Below are 12238 nucleotides of genomic sequence, written 5' to 3'. Positions count from 1 at the left end.
CACATTTGGGATTGTAGACGATGAATCCTTTGGGTTCTGGAGGCTGCATGGTGGAGCCTTTCTGGATCTGGTTTGGTTCTGAGGAGTCTGGAGGCCCAGTTATACCACCAGAGACTCCTCCTGATCAGCTGTGTTTGGTTTCTACCGATGCTGAGGAGGGCTTAACGTCCACACCGGCGCAGGATCCATCGTTTCCCTGCAGAACTTGGCTTTGCAACGAGACGATCGGTGTCTTCATTTCGGTTGTTTTGTGTGTTTTTGCGACAGTTTTGTTGTTTTGTCTCGTACTTTTTGTCTCTCTTTGTGTCGTTTCTGCCTCTTTGCGGTCGTTTTTTCTCCAGATATTTGAGCCGCGAAGCCTCGTTTGACGACAGAATCGTTCCTCCTGAGCGGCTCGTGAGCAAACGCCACCCGGAGCTCGTTTCTTTGTCCAAGTTTCCGAACTCCACTCGTCCGCCGGGAAGCATCTCGTCTCCGGGGAGTCCGCCGTCGCTTCGTTCCTCCTCCGAGCATGACGGACTCCAGCCTCCAGCTCCTTTCTAGCAGTAATCCCTCGTGTTCGGGGGTCGCTTCCTGCAGAGAAACCTGCTGTATTTCTGAGACACGGTTCAGCCTGAATCATTCAGAGCTTCAGAAACCGCCCGCCGTGGTCCGGCCTCCTCGCTCCGTTCTATTTCCATCAGCTCCTTGACTGGCAGGTTTTTATTTCAGACGATACTGAATCGCTTCAGGCCCAGACAGGACGCTCTGACGGGCTCTTAGAAGCGTCTTTCTCTGGAATCAGCAGTTATTTATATCCAAACATGACACTGTCTCTCCTCACATCTCACTTCTGTCGCCAGAGTGACTTGTTTAAAGGTCTTTTTTTTCTTTCTTGGTTTTAAAACTCGACTGTTTGCTCGCGCTGATCTGAATCACGGCTCCCGTTTGGTTAAACATGACTCATATCTGCTTTTAATTTACATTTAATCACTTTTGTTGGCGTCTTTTCTTGACTTTAGCGACACGAGAGACGCCTGTTTGCTCTGCAGATAATTGGATTTACCTTCTGAAATTACGGAGAAGAAGAAGAAGAAGGTTGGACTGAAACAGAAGCTGAAAGCAAATTTAAAACGAGAGATAAAGTCGAGAGGAAGGAGGTGAAGATGGAACCTCGCTGTGTGGAAGAGAAACGGTGCTAAAAGTAAAATAACAGTAAAACTATGTGGACGCTGGAGTCGCTTTTCCATCATTCGGACCTCTTACAACCCGTGTTCTGCTGGTTTTAGGGTCGACTAGAATAAATTCACATCCTGTCATGCGTATATTTTTATCTTCTATCGTACACTGCTGCAGCATTTCTTTTGTTTTGGGCTCATTTTTACTCACTGTGAGCTCATTTCTTACTAAAAAACAACCACGACGAAGAAGAAAACACTCAGAAACGTCTTCTGTGCAGCAGTCAGATCGGCAGAAATCACAGAAATAAAGTTGAGTTTCTTTGATTATTTATTTTGCAGGAATTGAACAAACCAGGACTGAACACGTGCAGCATTTCTCCAACAGTCCACAGGTTTTATCAACACTGAGAAAGAACAGAAACAGAAGCTCTGCAGTCTGTATATTTGACTGTTTGCATTTTTAATCTGAAAACTTTTTGTCGATGCGTCTCGTGGCTTCATTTCTCGTGTTTAACAGGATCTGACGATAACAAACTGTTTAATTTTTGCACATTTTTAGACACGCAGAATAAAAGCGATTTTGACGATATTTTGCGATTTTAAACCGAGATTTGGTTCGAAATCAAAATAACTGATCGTGTGATTTTCAGAAAATATAAAAATTTAAGCTTAATTTTATTAAAACGTCCTGATGGAACCGTGGGTCACACGTGATGAGATGAAGGAAAGTTAAAAATCCAACATTTTTAATGTATTTTTTTCTGTTTTTACAGTTTCTGACTCTGACAAATGATGAAAGTTTTGTTATAAAATGAGATGCGTTTGAGATTTTATGCTTAGATTTGGTTAATTTTCCAGATTAATTAAAAACCAACACGTGATGACTTCCTGTAACATCAGAAAGGTGAAAATCCAACAAATTATTCAGTTTTAACAGTTTGTGGTTCGGGTAAATTGTGTAATTTTGGTGAATTTTTAAATCAGTAACTTACATTTCCATCCTGCCGACTGGTTTTGGAGTCCAGAAAGTTGATCCTGATTGAATGTTTAAGTGCTCAAAACAAAAATTCAGGTTTTCTTGGATTAAAATAATGCTGAGGCATCGCTTTAGCAGCTTCACAGCCTCAGAATAACACATTTTAATGAGTGTAAGTTAGAGTTTGCTGCGTTCATTCATAATAATCAGTAAAATGTTCGTTTCCTCTGCAAAAAAGGGAGAAGACACAAAATCATTCCTATACTTATCATTTCTGTTTTTATATTGTATTTACACTTTCATTAAACTTATTTTTATGATTTATGTCTCTAGGATCTGATACGAAACTTTGCCAGTCGCCGTGACAACCGCCTCCGAAACCCTAAAAAAGAAAAATGATCATAAAATAAACAAAGAAATTAGCACAAGCATCAGATGAGCTCGTTTTGGATGTTCTTTTGCACTTTGCTTTAACCGTACCACGCCTGAGCTACTGGATAGGTTGAATTTCCCCAACAGGACGAATAAATGAAGCGTCCATCGTCCGTCCAGGAGTCGAACAAAGAGGCTGAAACAGACGAGCGGGTTACGGGAGGACACGGAAAGGCAGGAAACAAAGGCAGAACTCTGGTTTCTGGGCCGAGCCGCCTGTATTCCCCGTCCACCTGCTGCGCTCTCTGATATCAACCACAAAAAAATCAGAGTGGAAATATGATTTTCCGCTCATCAGTCATGCAGACTTAAGCCCACCTCGCCGCCCTTTGCTCACGGCGCCGCTCGCTCGGTCGCGGACGAGCGCCTCCGCCATTCAGCCAGCCGGGGCATCGCTGGCCCAAACGCCGGCTCGCACAATGAGCGGCGCCGAGCTTCACTGACACCCGATTACCAGCCTTTGTGAGCGGATAACGGATAATTCCTGCTCCCCGTCGGCCGGCCGGACGGACAGCCAGGTGGAACCGCCAAAGTTCACCTGAGTTAACTTTTAAAGGGACGTTCTGCTGCTTTCACATGTTCAGGAAAAGAACGAAACGCTCCTCGTTAGCTGGAGGTGACGAGTTCTGTCTCTGAAAACCACAGTCCTGTACAGCTGACCTGCTTCCTGTCCTGTTTTCATCGATTCATGTTCGAGTGTTAAACGAATCGACGGCTCTTCTGATAAGTTATTTTTAGGGAAAAAAAGCCTAAAATCTCTGATTCCAGCTTCTTCAATGTGAATATTTTCCTCCTCTACGGCTGTAGACTGAGTATCTTTGAGTTGTGGATATAATTTGACATTTAAGGGACATTTTTCTGACATTTTCGAGACCAAACAACGAACAGACCAATCCAGAAGAAAGTTGAAAGAACATTTAATAACGACATTAGTTGTTAATTGCAGCTGTGGTTTTGATGGAAACACGTTTCTGATCAACGCGTCGTCAACAAACTTTTCAACAAACTGATCCTCGAAAACACTCAAAAAACTAAAACAAGAAACTTTGATCCACCACCTGGTTAAACGCATAACAGCAAGAAAACAAAATCTAATTTACAGATTAACTTTGTCAGTTGTAAGTTTTATTTTGAAGGCTTGTGTCGGTTGCATCGACTTCATATTGTGGAAAATCTGAACTCAACTTCCTGCGCTAGTTGGCTAAAGCTAAGCTAAACTCAAGTTGAAGTAACTCAGTGAAACTAAGTTTTCTGGACCATGAGGTCAGCATTTCACGTCTCTTCCCTTTTAAGCAACTTTGACATTTAATTTAAAAAACAAACATGTGTTAGTTGGAGCAACTTCATTTCTTTGGAAAAATGAACCTAAAAACACGAGTTCATAAAACAAATCATTAAAAATCAGTGCTGCATCGTGCAAAGGTTGTAAAAATGGAAATACGTAAAAATTTTCCGAATACAGACACAAAACTGTGACAAAGACGTGTGAACAGAAATCAGATATAAAATGTTTTGCTGAGTTTGTAAAAGTTTTAAAAATATAAATAAGTAAAAATCTTTTGAATTTCGACACAAAACTGTTGCAAAGAGAAAAAAAAATGATAAAGATGAAACAAAACAACCACCAGGAGACACGGAATTAGTTTTATTTCAATTTATGTTAATTAATAATCGAAGAAATTCAACTTTCTTTTATTTTTTAATGATCCCAGTCGCTGTGTTTGGAGTTCAGGGTTCAGTTCCTACAAACATCCACAGTGTCAACAAACCAAAAAACTAACTTTCAGGAGTTGTTGTCTCGAAGAAACTCGGCACAAAATGAGCTTCTTCTTTTTTTCCCTCATTTCTTGTCTTAAAATTGCTGTTTTTCTTCAAATAAACGCGTCATTGAAAGCAGCACAGGACTCACAGCTCAGTCTGGATGTGTTCGTCGATATCTCCTCCTAAGTTCGGTTTCTTCTCCTACAAACTGTAGTTTGACATAAATGTGCTGCATCTGTTCAGGGAGATGTTTCAGCTCCAGTCGGAGGCTTTCTGGCCTCCAACAATGCCTGGCTGCCGCCGCCGCCGCCGAAACAATACATCCATTAATGAGTCCAAAAATTGCCGGAATAATTGAGAACAGGGAGGGCGGCGAGGTCAACCTCCTCCTCCTCCGAACTCATTGGCGAGGGTTCGTCCACCTGCGAGCGCTCGGATTTCTGCAACAACAGCTGATTAAAAACCACTTTTTTTTTTTCCAGAGGTTTTAATGATAACGCGTTGAAACGCTGGAAAGCCCTCGGAAAAGAAAAAACCCAGCGGGGATGAAACGGCAGGATTTGACGGTGAAAGTGTGCAGAAGTGGCTCTCATCATGTGAGGAGCAGCTGAAGAGAGGATTTGACCGTTTTCTTATCGTTTCCCCAAAAGACATCTCAGCACTTCTCTGTAATTGTTTCACGTCTTGATGTAGCTCCGAGGCAGAAAGCGATCGACCCGACTCGGCAGGATTCTTAACGAAACCGGGCCTCCGCTGTTTCATCTGTGTGTATTTAACAGGAATTATAGCGGAGCGGCACCTTCGCCGTGACACTGTTTTTAATGCTAATGCAGTTTTTAAAAGGAAAAAAAAAAAAAAAAAGCAGAAAGCACAGCGGCTTCCGGAGACGAAGTAATTGGAGAAGCGGCTGAATGAAAAGAAGCGTCGAGGTTCGCGGAGAGATGAAGTGTAAGAGCAGAGCTGCAGGAAGAATAATTGGTTTAGAAAAAGATGAACCAGGTCTGGATGGAAAAATAGCAAAACAGCAGCGTTGTGTATGTGGGAGGCAGATTGTACAAGATAACGGTGAGCCGCTGCAGAGCCGACAGACTGGAGGGCCATTATTTCAAGATCACAACTCTATCGTGTTATTGTCTTGGCAATGGATGGAGTTTGCATTGTGGGTTTTTTTTTTACAGCCTTTTCTGTCCCAAAAATGAATGTATGTAACTTTATTGTCAGTTTGAACAGATAACATCAGCTGCAGTCCCCACAGGAGGACACTACAGCGCCGGTCATTTGTTAAAAACACCTACACATGTCTTTTCTAACCACTGAATTCACCCATCAGGGGCAAAAAGGTGATGATGTTGTGATGTTATGGAGCCATGAAACCCTCTGCAGGTTATTTATTACCCCAACTGAAACTGCTTTGTGCTTAAAGTTAGCCAAAACAGATGAGGAAACGCTCCTAATGATGGATTTAATATTGATTTAAGTCGGCATCAGCTGGTGTATTTTTAGTTTTTATTTTATTAGTAATTTAAAAAGGCTTATATTCAATATTTGGCATATATTAAATATTATAAATTACCAGTAGATGATAGCAGCCATTCATTACTAGGCTACTAAATTAATACATATAACATTGTGTGATAACAGGAAACTGTCATTTCCAATCAGGACTGCTATAACTGAACACGTGTAACAGGAGTGATGACGTCGTGCTGCTACGATGTTCTTCTGGTCACTGAGATCAATGATCTCCTGCTGGTCTTCCCTGGTTTGTTCATTTTTGTCTATTCTGTCACTTTTATCATCCACTAAGAATTCATACCTCTGCCTGTACAATCCAATGCAGGGTGTATCTCTGTCTCGCTGTGTAAACAATCGCTGCAATTGGCTGCTACTCATGACGTGTAACAGCCAATCAGGTAGCGCCGTGGACTGAAGACCAGGGAGTGACTGCAGAGAGAGAGGCGTTTCTTTATTTTGTGATAATCGTCCGATAAAAAATAGAAATACTAGCTACAAAAAACAAAACAAAACAAGACACCAGAAATAGAAATCAATATTTGGTTGCACTGATAATCAGTCGATTGCTAATTTTTGTCTGTTCTGTCACTTTCATCATCCACTAAGAATTCATACCTCTGCCTGTACAATCCAACGCAGGGTGTATCTCTGTCTCGCTGTGTAAACAATCGCTGCGATTGGCTGCTACTTGTGACGTGTAACAGCCAATCAGGTAGCGCCGTGGGCTTGAGACCAGAGAGTGTCTGCAGAGAGAGAGGCCTAAGAGCCAAAGAGTGCATTTCTTTATTTTTGAGATAATCGGCTGCTAAAAAATAACGACACAGCTAAAAATAACCCACCATATGTAGATGTCAGTAACTGACTGCACTGATAATCAGCTGATTGCTAATGTTGAGGCTGCGATGAGCAAGAATGTGTGCTACAGCAGAACACAATTCATTTTGTAGAGGAGAGAGTCTAAAATACCACTTCTCAGACGTTTACAATGCAGTCTTCATATCCCCCCACCAGGCGGTTTTGTAATAGTTAAACCACCGATCAGGTGTTTGTGATGCAGTCTGGAGATCATTAGCAGCCCGTTAGCCAGCGTCACCACCAACACCTTGACTCAACCCTCCACAGGCTGCTTCACTGCCGTCATGCACCCGTTTCTAATCATTCAGACGTAATTATTCGCTTTACCCAAATTGTAAACTGTAGTTTTTCTGTTCTCTGTAGCACTGGGGGGTAAAACTGCAGCAGAAGAAGTTGACGCTCAACACCAAAGGAGCTGCAAAGCTCATTTTCACACTTTGGCTGAAATCTAAGCTCCAGTTTAACGGGACTAAGTTGATGAAGTAAAGCGCCAGCAGCGTTTCTACGGCGTTACATGATCTGAATGAGCAGATGGAGTTCGCTCAGTGTCCACAGAGCAGAACAGTTTAGTTCCCGACAACCAAATAAGACATTTTGTGCTAAGCTAAGACAGGAAGTGTCATCGGCCTGCAAGAAACAAAGGCAAACACAGACGGGAGCTGGTGCGTTTAAAGACCGTCGGCCTGTTCGGCGAGTCCTGGCTTGTCGTGGTCGTTTGCAGCCCTCGCTAACGGCTGTGTGTGGGTTTTTAACGAAGCCGAGGCAGCCGAGCAGCAGCAGACCAAAGACCTGACAATAAAACACACAGACAGAGAGGAAGATAGATAAATAAATAAAAAAAATCACCAACTTTCCCAGATTCTTCCCGCCAAACTTTAGCGATATCTCCGAGCCGCCTGGCAGCTTTTCTGGAAAACTGTGACACCTCTGAACAAATGATTAATAGCAGCCAGCCGACGTGTGAGCGCTCAGCGGGGAACGTTTTCCCGCCTCGATCGCTTAAGATGTGCTCACAGATAAGGATTTATTATTTTTCTTACTTTGGGTTTTTGCACTTTTTTTCTGCAGCTGACAGGTTTTGTGATGTGACGGCGTTCAGGTTTAATTCTCCGCAGCAGCTTCTTGTCACGAATCGCATCCAATAACACTCGTTTAACGTTCTTTTTTAGTTTCTTTTCATGTTTGTTGAATGGATTTTACTCTTTACTCTGCAAAAAGTGACAGTTTTTAACTAATCTTGTTGAGAAATGAGGAAAAAAGTTTATTTTTAATTACGTTCCCCTTCAAAAAGTTTTTTTTTTCCCCTTTGACCATAAAGTTCTGTTTTTACTGTATTTAAATCTGTTAAATATTATTTTTTGACATATATTTGGCTCTTTATTTAAAAGAGGAATTTATTAAGGTTTAAAATGTGATAATACTTGTTATGTGTTACGTTACAGATCGTCCTTGATTTGTTAAATTACAAATAATAAAGAATAAAATCACAAAATAAAGTAGATTTTTGTTGTTTGCTGACACAAATCTTTGATTTATGGAAAAATCTGACGCTAAACAGAACTGAAGCTGGTTTTATCCAGTGTTCACGCTTTTGTTTTGGAAATTAATGCAAATTAAGGCAGATTTAATTCTCTTATTCCGTCTCATTTGCACGTTTAACAACCTTTGAACCCCACAAACTGGCTGGCGGCTTTAAAAGACGCGCTCGTTTAAGAAATTACCAAAATTACACGATTTATTATGACAAGTAACTATGACAATGAGAAAAAAAACCCATCAGAGTTTCATCTTTCCAACAGTCCTTGAACTACTCGTGTGAAACTTCTAAGCTTCAAATTGAGATGTTTCATCTAAATCATTTAATTCTTTGTTTGTACATCCAATAAATAAACCGTCTACAACAACTAGAGTTTGTAAAAAACAAAACTTCGGCGCTCTTCTGTGCAACCGTGAAGCCTCGACCGACCAGCTGGTGGAGGATACGTCCAGCACGGTGAAGCATCTCCTAGAGCTCATGTGCCCGGTGCATTGTGGGAAAAAACTGACTTCCTAGAGGTTTTATAAATGCTAATAGTTTGTTTTTTGCAGCACGTGTGGATGTTGCAGGTGTCGATTCCAGGTTTTAAACATTTTGTAAAATGTATAATGAAAGAAATCAAACTTTTTATTATTATTATTATTGTTAATATTATTAATGGCACAATAATGGTCACTCTGAGGTCTCTTTGCTTCGTCTGAACAGCTCCACAGAGCTGCAGGACTTTCAGTGAAAAATGGAAGAAAAAAAAAAGGCACATAAGCAAGAAAACACCCAGAAACTGAGAATTAAAACATGAACTCGCTGTTCATATGTAGAGTTTCCTATTAAACTGTAAAACTAATTTAGTCGGTCAGAGCTCCACCAGAACCCCCAGCTCGTCCTAATCTGACTTTTTTTTCTCTAATCGATGCCTAATTACACACAAACCCACACTTTTCCAGCCGAGCGACTCTGGTTTCCTCCCGCCGTGGACGGACGATGCAGGAATCGGTTCTCTGGGAGTCATTCAGCTCCACGTCATTAATGGGATTTCCATTTTAGCGTCTGCCGGCTAATTGCGGCGACGCTTTCAGGTGAAATTGCTGCACGTCGGCCGCTGTGTTTGCGCCTCGGACGGCGAGATTACGGCGACCTGTTGGCGCTTCTGTTATTGCTTCTGTTCCAGTCTCAATTAAAAGTCAAGTAAACGAGGACGGACTGATTAAAAACTTTGCTTGTAAACGCAGAAACAGCCTCTGCAGGCAGGCAGGCAGGCAGCAGCTCTCCTCTGATTTAATTTCTTTTCTGAGCCTTTATACACTCGAAATTTATTCCAAAGTCGGCGCCTGAACGTTGAGAACCGACAGCCGGACGTGAACCTGAGCAGCTGTTTGCATTGAAACATCACTGTCAGAGTTATCGGCCAGTCTGATCAGGTCAAACAGCATTAGGCCGCCGTCTGGTTTGAGTCCTGACAGGAGGAAACCCACACTGTGTGCTCCCCTGATGAATAATTCCTCACACGGGCGGCTCGTCATTACATTCAAACCGTGAGCCGTAATACAAACCCTTCAAGAAGCAGCGTTTTCTGGTCGAAAGCAGCTGAACGAAAGACGTTCATCAGAAAAATGCAAACAGGGAATTTTAAAGCTTCCGTTCAGTGGAAATTCATTTTTATTGTGTTTTTAACTTGTAGATGTAAAAGACAGGAAGACTTCTGTCACAGCGAACTAACCAATAGTAGCTCAGACTCCGCATAGCCCCGCCCCCTTACTGCTTCCAGGTGAACCAATCAGAACGAGCCGTTGCCTCTCACTCCACCAGGTTTGTTTACTTCCTACAGCTGCTTCTACAAACTCTAAAAGTCCCTAAAAATAATCTGCTGTTGGCTGTAAGAGTGAACAGGAGAGTGTTCATGCACTGCCAGCATCTGAGCAACTAAACACCCAGCAGAGGACTGTTGTTGTGGATGGCAATGTCCCCACAGTTACAGGGAAATCCTTAATGTTAGCGCATTGTGCGGCTAATGTGGCTAACATTAGCTTTTATGGTGGTAGTAGTGGTAGCGGTAGTAATGTGGCTAACAATAGCTTTGATAGTGGTAGTATTAGCAGCAGTGATGGGGCTAACATTAGCTTTGGTAGTAGTAGTAGTAGCGATAATGTGGCTAACATTAGCTTTAATGATTGTAGTAGTAGTAGCAGTAGCAATGTGGCCAACATTAGCTTTGATGGTAGTTGTAGCGATAATGTGGCTAACATTAGCTTAGGTGGTAGTAGTATTAGCAGTAGTGATGTGGCTAACATTAACTTTAGTGTTCATAGTAGTAGGAGCAATAGCATTAGCAATAGTAATGTGGCTAACACTAGCTTTGATGTTGGTTGTAGTATTTGCAGTAATGATGTGACTAACATTAGCTTTGATGTTGGTTGTAGTAGGAGCAGTAGTGATGGGACTAACATTTGCTTTGGTGTTGGTAGTAGTAGCAGTAGTTATGGGGCTAACATTAGCTTCGATGTTGGTAGTAGTATTTGCAGTAGTGATGTGGCTAACATTAGCTTTGATGTTCGCAGTAGTGGGAGCAGTAGCACTAGCAGTAGTAATGTGGCTAACATAAGCTTTGATGGTAGCAGTATTAGCAGTCGTAATGGGACTAATATTAGCTTTGATGTTGGTAGTAGTAGCAGTAGTTATGGGGCTAACATTAGCTTGTATGGTATTAGCATTAGCAGTAGTAATGTGGCTAACGTTAGCTTTGATGGCAGTCGTAGTCCATCACCTTAGTTTGTAGCCTGTAATCAGAGTTCTATGTTTGAAAACCCTAGCTTAGCATTCTTAGCGCGCTAGCCTTTGATAAGTAGCTACACTGAACAGACGTGTTTTATAGTTTGATGCTGCTGAGTTCATCAACACAACTGTCACAGTTAGCGGTTAGCCAGCAGGGAGGCGCGCTTGTTTTATGGACCCTCATCACGTCGTGGGCTAGCTTGGTTTGATTGGAGTCATCTGAGGCTCGAAGGACAAGGAAGTAAACAAGACGTCCTTAAAACGTCCTCAGACGTCTGCCGTGGTGCAGCAGGAACCCAGAGCGAGTGTTTCCTGACCCTGGAGATGAATCTGAGACGACGCCAAGGATGAAACAGGAACTAGAACTCCAAATGCACTCAGTAATTAGCATTTATATCAGTTTGTTTGTGTTTGTTTTGTTTTTTTTGTTAAATTCAGTTTTTCTGCACACGATTACACCAGAACCTCACCGTAGCCTTTTCTGCAACATGAAACGTGAAACATATTCTTTAATGGTTTTCTTTACTCACCTGCAGGGATTCAATTTTTTTGCCGCTCTGTTGCCATGGCAGCGGAGGACGGCGAGGTCGCCATATTCAAATGAAGCCACGTGTAGAAAACAAAAACAAACAAGCATCGATCCCACAAACACGAGCCCATGTCGGTAAACGGCTTCCCGTCAGGTGATCCGACCCCACGGAGGGCCGGCACTAATTAGAGCAAAGGTCAGACGAGACACGGCGGCTAACGAGCTGCACAGGTGAGTCTGAGGCAGGAAGACCAGGAAGGTCTCAGCAGACCGCCCTCAGGTCGGCTGCTCCGGACATTAGAGTCCAGCTCGTCCTTCCTGCGGGACATTTCCAAGTCGGGCTTCGAGTCCACGTCGCTCAGAGACGATGAAAGCTCGTCTGAGTCCAGAGAGGAGATCGTAACGTGATACGGCGGCGAAATAAAGAACAGCAGCAGTCAGAGAGAGCTCATAGAGCCGGGAGACAAAAAGTAGAGTCCAGCGGGTCGGAGTCCAGCGGGTCGGAGTCCAGCGGGTCAGAGTCCAGCGGATCTGAGTCCAGCGGGTCGGACACAGTCTGAGTGGTTTTGGATGCAGTTTGAGTCATTCTGGGAGAATTTTAGGTGTTTTGAGTCATTTTGGCCACATTTCAGTCACTTTGAACAGGTTTAACGTGGTTTCAGACAAGTTTGTGGCCTCTTGGACATATTTTAAATAGTTTTGTG

At 42.6% G+C, this 12238-nt stretch overlaps 1 long non-coding RNA gene across 1 annotated transcript in view; it reads left to right on the top strand.

Annotated features, from left to right (window-relative positions):
* The window catches only part of LOC103374378 (uncharacterized), a 13596-nt gene extending 3097 nt beyond the window's left edge, over nt 1-10499 (top strand). Inside the window, exons 2-3 of the long non-coding RNA XR_521123.1 lie at nt 2308-2312; nt 10420-10499. This is a non-coding gene — a long non-coding RNA (uncharacterized LOC103374378). The remainder of the gene's footprint in view (nt 1-2307; nt 2313-10419) is intronic.
* The last annotated feature ends 1739 nt before the right edge of the window (nt 10500-12238 follow it).

Source organism: Stegastes partitus, unplaced genomic scaffold (assembly GCF_000690725.1).
Source record: "Stegastes partitus isolate 25-593 unplaced genomic scaffold, Stegastes_partitus-1.0.2 Scaffold2229, whole genome shotgun sequence".
NCBI classification, from domain to species: Eukaryota; Metazoa; Chordata; class Actinopteri; family Pomacentridae; genus Stegastes; species Stegastes partitus.
The sequence above is the reverse complement of the archived record's forward strand: the minus strand, read 5'-3'. Positions and strand labels throughout refer to the sequence as shown.